This window comes from Lichenostomus cassidix, chromosome 11, assembly GCF_008360975.1.
Source record: "Lichenostomus cassidix isolate B80296 chromosome 11, HeHo_3.0, whole genome shotgun sequence".
NCBI lineage: Eukaryota > Metazoa > Chordata > Aves > Passeriformes > Meliphagidae > Lichenostomus > Lichenostomus cassidix.
This window is the reverse complement of record NC_139492.1, coordinates 11,852,668-11,869,020: the sequence shown is the minus strand read 5'-3', so window position 1 is coordinate 11,869,020 and position 16,353 is coordinate 11,852,668. Positions and strand designations below refer to the sequence as shown.

Sequence of the window (16,353 nt, the reverse complement as noted above, 5' to 3'; positions counted from 1 at the left end):
GGAAGGAAGGAAGGAAGGAAGGAAGGAAGGAAGGAAGGAAGGAAGGAAGGAAGGAAGGAAGGAAGGAAGGAAGGAAGGAAGGAAGGAAGGAAGGAAGGAAGGAAGGAAGGAAGATTTCTTAGATACTTTGTAAAGTTTACCTTGATAAACACCAAGAAGAAATCCAGGGATTTTGCCTACACAGAGAAAATTGTCTAAATTGGCTGGAAAAACTCATTGACCCAGTCAGATTGTGTGAAGCTTGTGATCAAATACAGCCCCAGGCACTCCTGCCTTATGCACTTGTGCATCTTGTTCAGAACACATAGTTCAATGAAAAAAACCCATTTTGTTGTGATAAACATGACAACACAATGATGTTTGCACAGGTATGTGTGAGTTGGTCCTCTTTAGGTAGCATGGGAACACTATATTCAAGGATTTTTAGGTGTAAATTTATAAGCACCACACACAAAGAATTTTAAGGTTTGATTGTTCAATTATTTTAAGTAGAACAATGAAAATATCAATGCTACAACAATACAAATTAATCAAACAACAAAAAGTAAAGCAATTAATGCTGAGCAGTGAGACTGATGGATTCACAGGTACTTCTGTAATGCATATTCAAGATCCTGAGTAGTTAGAGGTAACTGTAGAAAGACTGTGAATGTCCTTTACTGTATATGTCTGAAATCTATTTCACTGAAAAATCAAATATATTGTTTTTGTGGATCATTCTGGACAGCTTCAAAAAATGAGGGAGGAAAGACAGTTCTGTAATTTAGAGCATAGAATGGGAGAGGAAAGTCTCTTGAATCTTATGACTTCCTAAGTAGATTGAGGCAATGACTTAATTTCCCTCCTGTCAAAAATTTTGACAATTCTGTGTGCTTATCTGAGCTAGGAGGGTATGTATAAGAATGCTCAGAGCACAGAAATTAATGACTGGATCACTCCAAGTGTCCAACTACAGAACTCACCCTAACACCACTGTTCCATATAATCTAAGCTAGCACTTAACTCTCTGCCATTGTAAACATCTGTGTTTCCAAAAATCCTGCATGTGCTCCTTGGACATTATTAGGTAGAAACTTGTACTTCTAGTCACTAGAGAGTCTCAGATGGTCTCATCTGTGAAAGCCCAACTAAGGCTGTACTTGGCTCTGCAAAGCTCTGGGTATTGTCAGTGCTGACCTGGTGTGAGAGGCTCAGAATTTCTGCAGTACCTCTGAATATGAGGCAAAGGTCAAGTTTAACCTTCTGAAGTCAGTCCCCTTCAGACAGTGTTTCAGATCTTCTAGCTCAGGACTTCATTCCTTGCTCCTTTTCTGTGTTGACTATAGGAAAGTCAATATCATTAAAGAAAAATTACACCTTCTGAATGCTCCAGGTCACTTTTGAAAGCTGGCATCTAAATTCATCATCCTAGTACAACTTCCAAGATGAAGATGAAACTTTAAAATTTGATCTGATTAAGTTGTATTCCTTAAGTCATGATAGCTTGCTTTTTTTTTTTTAAATCCAGATACTGGTTTAGCTTTGGCAGCTTATAAAATCTGGATTACCCAAACTAATTGCAAATAAGTAATTTATTGATCTGAATATTACTCCCATGACTTAATGAGCCCATTGCAGTTCTCAAATCAGTAGTCTATAAGTATAGTATGTATTTCCAGCTCTCTGGTAGAATCACATCACATAGAAGTGAGAGAATATGGTGAAGATTTTATATAGCTTCATTTTGCAAATCCTTTATGTTTTCTTATCTTTAGGTGACAAAGACAAATCTATAGAGACTGATACATATAGTACTTGAACCATATTGAGCAATTTTTGTTGCAGTTCTTTGTAATAGACCTAGACAGTGATAAAAACAACGTGACATTAGCTCTAACACTGAGCATAGAAGCAAGACTGTGTAATTATCCTATGAATCCAAGTAACATTAAAAAAATGAGAAAAATCCCCCTTGTCTGCCTTGACAATAGTGTAATAAATTATTCGTCTGGCACAGCAACAGAATGAAGGAAAAGAGTACAGAACATCAGCTGGAATCAGAACAACTGATGAGGCAACCTATTTAAGGTGAGCTAATTCTTCATGTCTCTGAAAATACCTGGTGGTCATCCTCCTGCAGGCTTTGTTTCCATGCAATGATTGCAATGGTTTGCAGGTAGAGATGCAGTCATGTCTGTTCTCACCCTGACCTGGTGCTTACAACTTGGTTTTAAAAATATTTTGCTCAATAAAGCAGAATAAGCAAAGCTGCTTACTCTAAAACATTCATTCTATCAGGGTTTTATAAAGAAAAGTTACACAAGATCCTTACCTGAATGCATGTGGATTTGATTGTAACTTTCTCTCAGGCCCTCAAAGGTGTCATTTGTGTGGAGAAAGATCAGCATCATTTATCCTCTTGTTACTCTGAAACTGCCAGTGAGCCTGTGAAATGGGGAGCATGCCACATAATGAGAAAATTATCCACTGCCAATTTGTGATTATCCTGTGCCTTTTCTGAAAAGAACAAGAGGTGTGCCACACTGACAGCACTTCACAGGCAACACAAGAAGCTCTCAAGAGCTTCCAGCAATCTTCTACATAAATAACAAACAGGAGATAGTTTATAATATGGTAGGTAAAGCTAAAGCCTTTAAGGAGCAAAGCCTAACAGCCCTAGCAGTGAAAACCATAGTAGAACAGTTGTGTCTTAGGCTGAGCAATTTTCTCTTTAGGTTGAAGGTTCCAATCCCATAAGCTAGGGTTTCAATCTTCATAGAAAGTTGCATTTCTGTAACAAACATATTAACACAAGGAGACTTTTGCCGACAGGCTCCCATTGTTAGATTACTCTATATTAGATTGCCAAAAAACAGGCTTTTTCTTTTTTTAATAAAGTAAAAGATCTGAAAGATGATCAGTAGAAATAATTGTTAGGAATACAGAAGAAAGTCCACAGGATAACATTTAGGGAAAAGGCACATCCGTTGAGAGTCCCTGTCACAGATCACGTGGTAGTGCTGGGACTGACTGATGCCACATTTTCTGAAAATGGTGACAGAAAATGAAGGTATGGTTTCCATCTCAAAAACATTTCAAGAATTAGACAATGGAATTCATACTGCTGTTAATAAAATTTTGGCTAAAGGTTAGGAAGACGTCAGGTGAGAACATTGTTAAGGGAACTGAAATATATGTCTGCAAGTGAGAAGAAAAAATCCTATTCTTACTCAAGGATTATGTGTAGAAAACACATCACAGAGTTGTACCTCAGCTAATGCTCTATGAACTGTGACAATCTTGTAGTGCATTCACCCATGGGTTTTGTAGTTGCATCACGAAGGAAATATTCAATGTATCTACAGACAGTTGCAAACATTGTATCAGAGTCCCAGCAAATTATTCGTCATACTTTTCTAAAAGACTGTTAATAGGCATGGGTTCAAAAAGCACCATTATTGTTGTTGTTGTTATTGTTATTGTTCTTATTTATTTGTTTATTATTATTACTCAATAATAACTATTTGCTGTTAGATTCCCCTTACCATCCCTTTTTATTTACAGTTATGTAAGGTTTACCTTGATCAAGAAAATTAAACAGTTACCTGCTTTCTACCAGCACTGTTAAATGTTTCAGAAAATACCCAAATCCCAGTAGTTTTCTAATGCCATGGCAGTGAACACATTCTCCAATACTGTGCTTTCCTTTACACAGAAGGACATAATGGCTCAGCTGTAGAGCTTGAATTTGGACTAAGGAATTTTACCTTCCAACCTTTTGTTCATCTTCCCTGTTGAAGCCAAGCTGCTGGGCTTGCCAGGCCACATCCTACATCTACAACTGTGGGAAATGTGCATAGTGCTCAAATTCCATACTCCCAGTCTGGAAACCACTCAGGTACACAGCATAAGATATTTTCTTGATGCTCAGGTACTGATGGTGAAGCTCTGTTCTTGGGTTTCTCTCCTGGGCTGTTGTCTGATGTAGTCACTTGCAATGTGTTTGCAGCCCTGGCACACTTTTTATTGGAAGTCAAATTTCACAAATTGCAGATCTTTCTGAAATTTTACCTTTTTTATGTTTGCTAATCAAATAAGAAGGGCTATTAAGGAGTCCATGTCCCACATCACAATGGGAAAATTAATTTCACTCCATTCTTAGAAATGTGTAACTACTACGGGGGAGAATAACATCAAAAGTCACTATGAATTGTTTGACTCTGAAAGAGAAATTAGAAAAAAAGGACTCAAAAAACCCACAACTCTTCCATCTAAAATTAACACATGCAAGGAGAACAATAATGCACATTCTTAACCAAACTTCAATAGACATTTAACCAAACTTCAACAGAGATTTACTTTGCAGTATATTCCACACACACATTCACACCCTGTTTCTTAAAAGTAAACAAGTGAAAAGACGTAAAAAACGCAAATGCCAAAGGAAGGTTATTTATGTTCAAACTGCACCACAGAAATTAGTCAAGGGCAATTCATGCATGCGAAAATATGATTTCTAACACTACCAAGGTCAATAAGACCTTAGGGAGTAAATGCTGACCACATAAATCAAAGATGCCTAGAGGCAGTTTTGAAGATGAGTGGAGAGGCTTTAATAATTTTTAAAAGCCTGTTAATAGTCCAAATGGATCAGCAATGGTACCAAAACAGCAAATAACTTGCTTATGAAAGGAACAAACCATGCTTGATGTTCTTCTGTGGACTGGATTGCCCAAACCCACAATCTTAGGATTCTTTCCTACGTTTCAGAAGTAAGGCTCTGATTATTTCTCAAAACTGGAAAATGTATAAACATGTACCAATCTATTAATCCAAATGGCTTAATTAGCTTGCTTGAAAGAATATTTTAAGACAAACACAACTTCAGTGACAAAGTAGTTTAGAGGAACTTTTCGTGTTTTGCCAAGGTGTCTAAAGAGAAATGCATTTTATCTGAGAATCCATCGGAGATAGCAAGATTATTTTTGGTTCAGTTTGTTGTTTTGTTTTTTTTTTTTAACAATTTCCCCCATGGTAGGTGAACAAAAAGCAAATATTTTTTTTTCCCCTCTAAAATAGAGATTTGAAAATTTTGCATTTTAAGCCCAGACACTGAACTAAAGAGTACTTGTGTCTAGCTGGCTCCCCATACTTCTTTGGTTGACACTGTAATATCTAAACATCTCCTGTTTCAGGATCCCTTTCCAAAACCTTGTGTAAGTTAGAACATACTCATTTCCCACACAGCTCGGATATCTGGGATACATATCTAGTGTGATATATGAAGATATCTGAAATCAAAGAGAATTTTAAAACAATCTTTTAAAGGAACTCAGTATGCACAACTAAAAATAGCTTGAATTGCTGGCAGGATGAGGCTGTGCCTGAGTCAGACCCTTCTAAACCTTAAATAAAGATGAATTCTGGATGAATTAGAACTCACTGTGTATTTATTCATATCTATTAATAATTAATAGGGTTTTTGAATGTTCCTGTATGGTACCATTATCTCATATTTTAGAAAATACAATCCATGACAGCATCCTGATTTTACTACTAAAGATATTTCAACCATTTTTATGTTGCTTCTGTGTAGCTAAACTGTTAAGTTGCCACAACCCCTTTCAGCACAATCTCTTCACTCTGTCATGATCTTGTTGGCTACAAACTCCATGGTTATTCCAAATTATTCTCCTTCTCTTCTTGGACATTGCTGTTTAATAGAGTCAAAGAATATTTGATTTCACATAAGCATAATTTGATCAGCAAGGGTGGTAGTGATCAAAGACTAAGTGCCATAGTTCCCTAGTCTTTTTCCTACATAGATGTGCGCTGATTCCTATTCCCATAAAACAATGAACTGAACATAATAAAGAGGAGGTTTTCAGAATTCCCTCACTCTGGAGAGAGCAAGAATGTTGGGTAAACTGCATGCAAAATACAGACAGAAAATAAAGTGAGATCCCATTACCCTTGTTACAGTCCCTGGTTATCCTGGTAAATGTCTCACTGAAGAACATACGGAAAACCCACAGTCACAGCTCTCCAGGAATTCTTGAGGCTCTTCAGATTAGAGCTGCACACAGTTGTTTCCTCACATAAAATTTCTACCTTCCTCTTTTCTTCACTGCAGAGAAGGAAAAGAAGCTAAAACATGAGTCCTTCTCCTGGAGATGAGTTAGTAAAGATCAAACAGTATTTGCATGAAGTTTCCAGTGAAATTTTGCCAGAGGACAAAGGGCTGTATGGGCCAAGAAAAACCAGAAGCTCTACAAGTGTAGGAGGACTGTGTTTGTTGGCTGAGTTTGAGAATAAATTGAAGTCAGACTAAAGAGCCAACAGCAGCTGTTTCTCAATTTTTAATTTTTTTTTTAAATCCCACCACAGCATGCAAATAATTTGTCATGGACTTGAACTGGAGAGGCCAAGTATTGTGGTATTGTGAAACTGAAATTCAAAAATGCAACATTTCAGGTTAGGAGACCTGTAGCTGGTAAGCCCAAACCACTATTGTTATCCAATTTTCTAGCTTGGTCTCAAGCACTCTTGTTTCTTGATATATTTAAATAAAATATGCAGGTATTGCCTCACATGCACCTTCTTTGGTTTTTTCCAATGTCTATAAGCATGTGCACAACATTTTAGAACATCACCATACTTTACTACGAGCAAAATCAGATTCTGTTTGTTTGTTTGTGGTTTTTTTGTTTGTTTGTTTTGGGGTTTTTTGGGGCGTTTTTTTTGTTTTTTTATTTTTTTGGGTTTTTTTAGTTTAATAGAGTTCAATGAAGATTTCTGCCTGTGGATGCTCCTGGAGGTTGCTGGAACATTTTGACTCGTATTCCCAACATCTTCTCATAAAACAGATCAGCTATTTGATGACAAAAACACCACAGCTTCCTGCTGCACACACCATTTTGGGAGATAGGCTGAAGTAAAAATTATATAAACATAATATATAAGCTGTAAAGAGGAAGAGCACCACACTGTCTTGAGCCACACTCTAGCTCTTGGAGTTGACTGTTTTGTTATCCCCTAAACTCTTTCCTGATATCCCCTCTTTGGGTTGGCTTACCCATGGGGCATGCAAGGAACACATTGCTCTCCATGCATCCATTAGCAGCTCATCTGGGGCATCTCCTCAGGAGAGGTTTTTAATCTAGAATACATTCTTTGGCATGGTAGCATGGCCCCACTTTCCAAATGGCTGGGAAAATTCACATTCTATTGGATGAGCATTAAATGAAGCGCAGATTTAATTACCCAAAGAAATGGGCAGAAAGACAGGTATTTTCAAAGAGTATTTATTGTTATGGTAGCTGATCTGAAGTGTTTCAGAATCACTCGAGGCCAAGTACAGGACATATACAAGGAGAAAAATAAGAAAAAGTGTAATAGCCTGTATGTTGTTTTCTTATCTATTTAGACCAAAGTGTCATAAACTATTTTATTTTATAGGTAGGAGTAATAAAACTAAAGGGGCATGGCCAATTAAAATGTACATTATTTTAAGATGTAAAAGGCAGATCAATTAAGATGATGTTTCAACCCATCTGTGGTAATTTATATTAACTGAGATCCCTAAATATTAAAGCAGCAATCTTGACACTTCCTTCCCCCTTCCCAGTTTGAGACTTTAAAGACACTTTGCAGTTCAACAGCACAGAGTAAGGAAACTCTATGCTGTTCTGGGTGATAACACAGCTATCATCTGCCCCAAAATAACTACAAAATTGTGTGGGTTTTCTAAAAGGTAGAATGAAGAATAACAACCTAACTATAAGCACAAAGGCAATTGTAGCTAAGCAAAATACAATTACACCAGCTAGAATTTCTTTTGGACATGATTAGTAACAAACGTTCCTTGTCCTATGAAAATGTGCCAGGAAATTTTAATTGACTGCAAGCATCCAAGGCTGCCATTAAACACATCATCTGAAGGATTAATGGTTTTGGCCCACACTTAACCACCATGTAACCTGCTTTATGGTTTACAAGATGGAATGATTTTGTTTTACATGACAGTTATTGGGCCTAATTCTGCTCACAGTTATGCCAGTGAAAATTTTGGAGCAACTCCATTAAAGTCAATGGCTCTATAAAATAGGAGTAAAATTAGACTCAGGCCCACCATGCAATTTAATAATAATTATTATTAAAAGTTAAGCCGGATTCTGTTTTTCCAATCGTTAGCAAGTGGAACCAAGCACTAGATATCACATTCTTCTAAGATAAAAGGTGCCTGCATTAGGGCTTGGCCCTTCCATAGAGACCCTGACTCACATGCCTTGTCTGATGTGATGTACTGTGATGAGAGCACTGCAGGCATGAACATTCCCCCGAAATTTGGGAGGAGCCCATCATGAAAATGCAGAAGAAAAGTGAGGAATTCAGAAAGGGATTTTTGATTATAATAACATTTGTTTGCAATTCACATCAGAATTATGGATTCTCTTTTTTAGCATCAAAGGTTTGAGTCACCGTTGTTCTAAAATCAGTAATTTTAATATATACTCAATTTGAAGGCTTTTGAACAAAACTAGGTACACAGTTTAGTCACAAACTGTGCTGCACAAATTGAGATCAGCACTAGATCACTGCAGTAGCCACTGTCCTTAGCAGAGCTCTGGGCCAGAGACAGTGGGAGAAGAAAGGAAGTAGAAATGAAATACGATCAAGGTAGACACACAGGGATTTGCCCCCTGCTTAAGAAATTAGCTAAATTATTATTACTTTTTTGGGAAAATCATATTCTGAACAAACACAAGTGACTCTTGTCCTCTCCCTTCTGTTTTTGGTGTACCATTACCTCATACTGCTCATTGCTTGAGTTTTTAAATTGTAAACTTGCTAACCAGCAGCTTTACAAGTACCTCAGGTATATGAAAATGTGTTTCTTTCCCAAGTCCACTGGCAACCAGCTGACTTGAAAAAGTGTATTTTTATCTATTACAGCACACATACAGGTTGATGGCTTTCAAATGATTCCATTTATGTTAGAACTGGTAAAGTGATATTCTATTATTTCATTGAAAATAAAATGTATTGAGACATTTCATGTTGTTCTCCATCTTCCTTCTGTTTTAATATTACTTTAACTGTGATTTGTGCTAACAGCTAAAAGTTATCCAAAATAATTGTTGTACATTACATCCATTGCATTAGAGATGATCTGTATTTATAAAACAAGATTGTTTTATGAATAAAATACACTGAGAAAATAGAGCTGTCTCAACAGCAATTGTGTCAGGTAAAAATACAGTGATATAGCTTGAATTTCTACACTTCAGTGCATCTCTTGAGGGCGTGAAATGCTTAATAGATGGTAGCATACATTATTCTCCAAATCTTCTTTTATATGCCTATTTCAAATATTTGATGATTGCCTGGCTAATAATAGGTGCTTCATCAGTTGAAGAACAGACCAGAGAAGAGAGTTGAAATTGTAGCATGTAATTGTTCACTGACTGCCACTGAGAATGCAAATGCTGTGTGTGACAACCTTCCTCTGGTGCCTGCAGCCACTGCTTCGTGTAACAGCCATGAAAGCTGTGGGAATGGGGAAAAATTCACCCAGAGACCAACCCCACCCCTTTCATTTTTTAGTGCATGGAATGCTCCAGAGACAGAAAAGCCCACCTGGGGCCAGTGAAAACACATGGCAGCAGTCCCTGATTTATTGGCATCGGGAGCTGGGTGCTGAAATGCTGTGAACTGCCCAGTTCCATGGTGCTGCCTAGCACTGCTCCTTCCCTCTTTCCTTGAGCTCCTTCACCTTGGCAACCTCATAAAACCTCTTGGAGACATATTTTAGTTGCATCCTACACTGGAATCTGGAAGAGGTCAAGGGGACTGGTAGCCATTTCTGAGGCTATCTTATGAAGGAAAGTCTTGAGAGCCTCGTAGTTTGGTGAAACAGAGCAGTGAGGAGCTTCTGAGCCAACCACAAATAGATGAGCATCCTGCAGAAACAAAGGGACTGAAAAAAGTCCCAAACACTGCCCAGAAGAGCAAGATATGAAGGAACTAAATCAAAAAGTCACTCTTGGAGTCTGATGATTTTACCTTTCTGCATATTCAGAGACAGTCTTCAAGGAAAAGATAAATGGATAATGTGGCTTTTGAATTGCAAAATAAATGGCTCATCCCTGAGGCTCCAAAAATTTTAATGATTGGAGATGGATGTAAGTAGCATAAATAGGAAATGAACTACTCTTCTTCCTCTCTAGAGCCAACAAATACCTCACAGTGAGACTGGAACCACCACCAGCACCTCTGGCTTGGTGACAAGGATTACACAGGTGAGTGGGGAAGGAAGAAAATGTGTCTTCACTTTTCCCAGTGCCAGCCCTTGGACTTGCCATGCTCTCACCACCCTGCCCCACTGCTTGCTGCCCCACTCAGGGCATTCACAAATTACTGTGGCCATTCTGCAATGAGCCAGTCAAGTTAGCCAACCCTTTAACACTTAGAGAAGCCTTTTTATCCAGCAACAACATAGCAGGAAGGTGCCAACAGATCCAAATGGGCTCTGGAATGATTTATTCATCCTAGGCTTCTAAGCCCCTTTTCCTCAGCATTAATACTAAGATTAATGTGTCCCATCAGTGCGCTGCCAACAGGAACTTTAATAAAAGCAAGAACAACTAGTTGGCTTGGCTTTCTTTCTACTTAAGGTTAGGACATAATAAAAATAGCAGCCTACAAAGACTTTCCTTTAATTTACTTATTACTTTACAAAATGAGAGTAATTAATTCAATTTAAATAAAACATACAGATTACAGGAATGTAGGTACACCACTGCCTAATGTCAATCTTGGGTCAATTTTTAAAAGGATAGGTGTAATATATCTGCATGTTTTATAAGGTGCATATGCATCCTAGAACTTTCTAATAACTTAGTGTAGACAGGTGTATTTGAAGCAAAGCACTCAGTATACAATATTTAGGAAGAATGCCAGATCCACAATGACAATAACTGGAATCCATAGACTACATGACAGATGTGATTCATCTGCAAACTAACATTAGAGAATTTGTTAGACATGAAGGAATAATTGTTCATATAAGTATTGTCAAAAATGTTAAACTGTTTTAAATCTGTTTATCACCACCTGTTGCCAGGGACAATACAAGTGTACCATGACAATGGTCTCAGCCCTTAAATCTCCAATTGCCAACAAATAACAACAAGCTGGTCTAGATTTTTCTTAGGATGACTTTGTGCTTAACAACTCTAGGTTTTACACCCTAGATCCTCCAAACCTCCAATTTCAGGATTCAAGCCCAAAGTATATCCAGAACAGCTTGAAGAATACCTGATTAATAGTATTTGAAAATATAACAAATTAAAAAAAACAACCAAAACCTTTGTTCTAGGAGTTGCTGAGACAGTTTAGTGACACATCAACAAACTGCAGTTGTAACAAAATCACCTAAATGGACTGTGACTGGTGCTGCAGATTGGCTATTGCACATCTGAATGCATAAAGTGTATCCTTTTGGCAACTGTGAACTGCCTGAGCCATTTAACGGTAAGCTTTCAAATTAAATCCCTATCATATCACTATATTACAAAATGTATCCATTTCTACCTGAGAGGTGTTTTCGGTTCTTTTTCTTGTGATCACCAATCTTTCTGCCTTTCGTGGAAAAATATGAATGTGTGCTTGCATACTTCTCTTTTCTTCCTTCCCATCCCAATTGTAGCAATTGTTCACCTGGCTCAGGCACAGAAACTGCAGAATTTCTGGGTGGTGGTGATGGGTGAGTGGAGCAGAAACTTCATTTCCCCCTAGAAGGCAGAGGTCGCTCAGCTGAAAGAACAGAAAAGCCTTTTATTCCTATAAAGAAAAGCAGAGGAAAAAGCTCTTCACAGTGAAGATGAAAAATATTTTATTTGAATCCTGGGAAGAACTAGTTCTTCTTACACTGGAGAATGGTCTATTCACAGCACAGTCTGAATAGCCTCTAGCTTTTCAAATGTCCACAACTGGCAAAAAGGATACATTTTTACATTTATTTTTATTTTTAGAATTTATTTTATGATCCAAGTATGTACGCCAGGCAAAGACATTTCATGTTATCCCATTTAAATGAGAAATTTAAAATTTTTTAATCATCTCGGGCACTAAGATTTTGAACTTCTGCTTTTTCGGCTTTTATCACAATGATAATGTGTTGCCTCAAATTTTTAATGATTACTTGCATACTCTCACAAAAAGAAAATTTCTGGCAAGAAAAAGCCTGGGAATGTGATTTATATGTAAAGGTCTTTTCATTTTTTATTTTTTTTTTTCATTTCATGAAATGTCTTACAATCATTTTGAAAATTCTCAAATGATTGTACAGGGATTGTAATCCTTGAATGGTCAATGGTTTGTCACTGCAAAAAAGCAAAAGCTTGCAAAAAAATTGTACAGTGTTGGTTGGTAATGTAAGTGAAATGTTCTCTGTCTAGAGTTTTACTAGATACAATAAATAAATGAGCCAACTACATAAAAAAAGAGAACTTTAAAATGTAAAATTGACATTTAGCACAGAGAAGTTTCAAATAGGTGTAATTACATAATTTCTTTAATCAAAGGACACCAGCAATACCACAGGACATATCTAACACAACCACAGGGGTGCAGATTGGATTAGGAATATCCACAGTTTAAGCCAGAGCTCTCCATTTGTGCAGTGCTTAGTGAATGGCAGCAAAATGGAAATTCAGAACATGACAGTCAGAACAAAAATTTCCTGCATACAAATTTTCAATCTTTTCATTATAAGCTTTATATTTTGTGAAGACTCCCACTATTAAGCTATATTTTAACTAATTTACCTAATTTTACTAATAAATAAATAGTGGCAGACATACTATTGCTAATTTTAACCTGACAATAACAATAATTTATTTTAATTAAGAAATATGATTTTGTCTTCTAGAAAAAGTTGAAAAGAGAGGTAGACCCATTGAGACCAAATAAAATTATTTAAACCAGTCTTTGCACTAAGCTTGGAAAGAACAGATTAGATAAATGGCTTGAGGAATCACCCTACCTCTAAATTTGATTTTACCACTGAAACTACAACCAACAGTTTCTTGTTAAATCCTGTGCTCATCTGTATTTGAAATAGTGGTAGACCAAAAGTCTGCTCTTTTCTAATGAAAGGTTAATGGTCTGCCTCTCCCTTCCTGCACTGAGCTGTTTTCTGTTACAAGTTATTAGGTTTCGTTGGAAGGAAAAAAAATGCCATCACAAGTCCTATTTTATTTCCATACCATCTTCATTTTACCATGGCTGTTCTTTTGCTCATTTGCATTCCCTATCTCATGCTGCCTTTGAATAACCACTGGAGACAATTTGTCCCAGTTGAATATCCCAGATTTTGAGCAAGTCTGATTATGGATCTGAATCTGCTGAAACAAATCACCCCTGCAAGGACTCTGAGGTATGCAGCAATCCAGACTGGGGTGCCTTACAGTGTGAGCCCACTTGATCTTGAGATTGAGAGCAGAGGGTGGTTGGCACCGATAGGATTATTTATTTTTGGAGAGGAGATCATGCAGGCCTCTACCCAGGGTAATGGGGAGCCCTACAATTATGTTTTTCTGAACTAGTTAAACCATTTCTAATTAATTATGATGGTTTCAGCTAAAACTTTCCAGATGAACAGTTCAAGCTGGACCCAAAACGGAACAATCACTGTGTTACTCTAATGCTCTGGTGTATTCCAAGTCCCAACTTTTTGATTCAATGAAAATATTAAAAAATGAGCTGTGTATGTTATCTCAATCCAGAGGATTTATAAAACTCAGATATCTTGTGATTGTGTTGCTTCTTTAGCAGGATAAAAATTCCTCTTCACCCCCTTCACTTTTGCAAAACTCCCCCCTCGCTGTGTCTTAAAAATGTCAGACATACTTTACTGTTTCCAAATAAACACATCACTTTTGGCAGAATTAGTATACAAGAAAGGTAGGGGCATTGTTGTTATAGGGGTTCATATAAAAAGCAAATTTTAATGTTTTAAAATTTAAGACTTTCCTAAAGTTTTAAAATACATCCTCCCTGACTCCATCTGTAGTATTGTCAAAAGCATTATATAGTGTCCCTTTGGAAAAGTAAATCTGATTAATTAACATCATTCTCCATTGTAGAATTCAACAGCTATATAAACAGCCATAGATTTTTCTTAACACATATTTTATTATTGTTTTCAGCGTTGTTAAAATCTAAAATTATTTAATTGTTTAACCATTGTGTTCTGTGCATTGTTTGCAAAGTTCATCAAGTGAACAGAATTTTTCTTACAGTGTTCTAGAATGATACTGAAACGCACTTTTGCCTCAGAATTGCTCAAACACACTATACAAAAGCAAGATTGCTTTTAAGTAGTAGTTTTGCACTTAAAGGGAAAGACGGAAAAACTCTAAACAACTGAGAATGTGAAAATGTCAGATGAGAGTTTCTGCTGCAGTACTGTAGTTCAATAGGAAGCTGTATCATTTGTGGCATCAATGATACAAAAAAAACCAAGCTGCTTTCAGAGCTGTCTAGTGAGTCTGTGGAGATTTCAGCTGCATTTCTGCAGCAGCAAAGCATCACTGCCTGGTAACAGCACCTGGATATTGACTGTCACGACGCTCTAGGATTTATGCAGGAAGATAAGCAGTTGGAGGCCACTGCCCACAGAAATCCCCACATCTCACAGAATTACTGCCCTGAAGGCACCATTCCTCCATATCTGTGCTGCTTTCAGCTCACAGACAAATAAGGCAGGACTGCAGCTCTTACCCAGCAGCAAGGAAGCCTCTCCAGAAGGGATTCCACCAGCAGCTCCTCCTGGTGCCAGCTACAGCCCCTGAGGAGCAGCTTGTCCTGACTGCACTGCACCAGCTTAGTGCTGGAATGGCAAAGGCTGCAGCTTTTAGCTCTGGAAATCTAACACCTTTCTTTAATATTCACTTCGTAAAAACAATTTCAGAAGTCCCCTGGCACTCTGTGCAATTTCAGCTAAAACATAGTTCCATTTAAGAGAGCAAAAGTGTATGTTTACTTCCATATTAATACCTACAGAAATTCTTGCAAAAGAATAAACCAGAAAAAAATAAGGAAGCAAACCCTCCAAATGTTTACTTGCTTGTAACAAAACAGAAGGATTTCAACATTCACCAGAGCAACCATAAATAACATGGCCATCTTTAATTTGGCCTCCAATATCTGACCAACCTTGATTTATCCACAGACAAAACCAAGCATCTCTAATTTGCTAACCAATCACTGCAATTCTTTTCTTACCAACCAATAATTCTGCCATCTCTAATTTACCAATAAATAATTCTGCACTCTCAAATTTACTAACCGATAATGTGACCAATTTGCTGACCAATGATTGTGTCAACTGGTAATAGTGCCCCTAGCAAACAGTAATTTGCCAAGCAATATTTGGACCTTCCCCCCCCCCAGCAATAAAGAACTGTAGTGGTCTTTGATTCAGTATCTACTGCATCTCTCTGAAACTGCTTAATGGTGATGGTGAGGTTTTTTACAAAGTATTTGCTTTCTGTGGGGTTGTTTGTTTACATTGACTGCTTAAAAATTGCACAGGTCTCTGAACAATGTCCATGAACTAGAATATGGTTTTCTCTTTCAGGAATATTAGCATTTGAGGGAAGCCTGTTTTTCTGTTTGCAGCACTCCTGGGCATATTGCTAACTCCCCTCTAAGTCCTGTTGTCATCACGCTGGGATTTGGCTGCAGCTCCACAGTGCTTGGACAGAGTGCCTTGGTAAAGCAGTGACACTGCTGGCCAGCTCTGTCACCCTGCTGACCTTACCACCCAAGTGGATCCTGTCTGGGCAGACATTTGAGCAGAAAGAGTTCATATATAAAGCCATGTGATTGATTTGTCTTTTCTAATTTCTATGTCCCTTTGGCTTGTGTGAAAAAAACATGTCTTGAATTATTGGTTCCTTTAAACAATAATAACGGGGTTTTGAAGTCATGTAGTAACTTCTGCAATCAATTTTACCTCCAAGAAATTTTACCAGTTTTGTGTAATTTTATTAGTTCATATTAAAGTCATTAGCTAACACAACATTAGCTCAGTGAGCAACCACTCTAACACCATTTTACAAGGCAAGTCTACAGAGAACCAGGACATAGCAGGAGGGACCATCAATGCTGAAATTAGTAAAAAATTTCCAAACTCCAAGTCACCAGCCCAGAAAGCTACAGAAAATAAAATATCTGCAGCTTGTTGGAGGAATTATTGCAAAACTGTACAACAGAATTCAAAGACAGGCATGGAGTTTAGGCTCAGCTCTATGCAAAAGACAGTAACTGCACCAGCCCACTATATATTGTTTCTTAAAATTAACC

At 37.4% G+C, this 16,353-nt stretch overlaps 1 long non-coding RNA gene across 2 annotated transcripts in view; it reads right to left on the bottom strand.

Annotated features, from left to right (window-relative positions):
* The window catches only part of LOC146432312 (uncharacterized), a 118,175-nt gene that overhangs the window by 21,210 nt on the left and 80,612 nt on the right, over positions 1–16,353 (bottom strand). For both annotated transcript variants that reach the window (XR_014854547.1, XR_014854548.1), the window contains exon 2: positions 2,312–2,424. This is a non-coding gene — a long non-coding RNA (uncharacterized LOC146432312). The remainder of the gene's footprint in view (positions 1–2,311; positions 2,425–16,353) is intronic.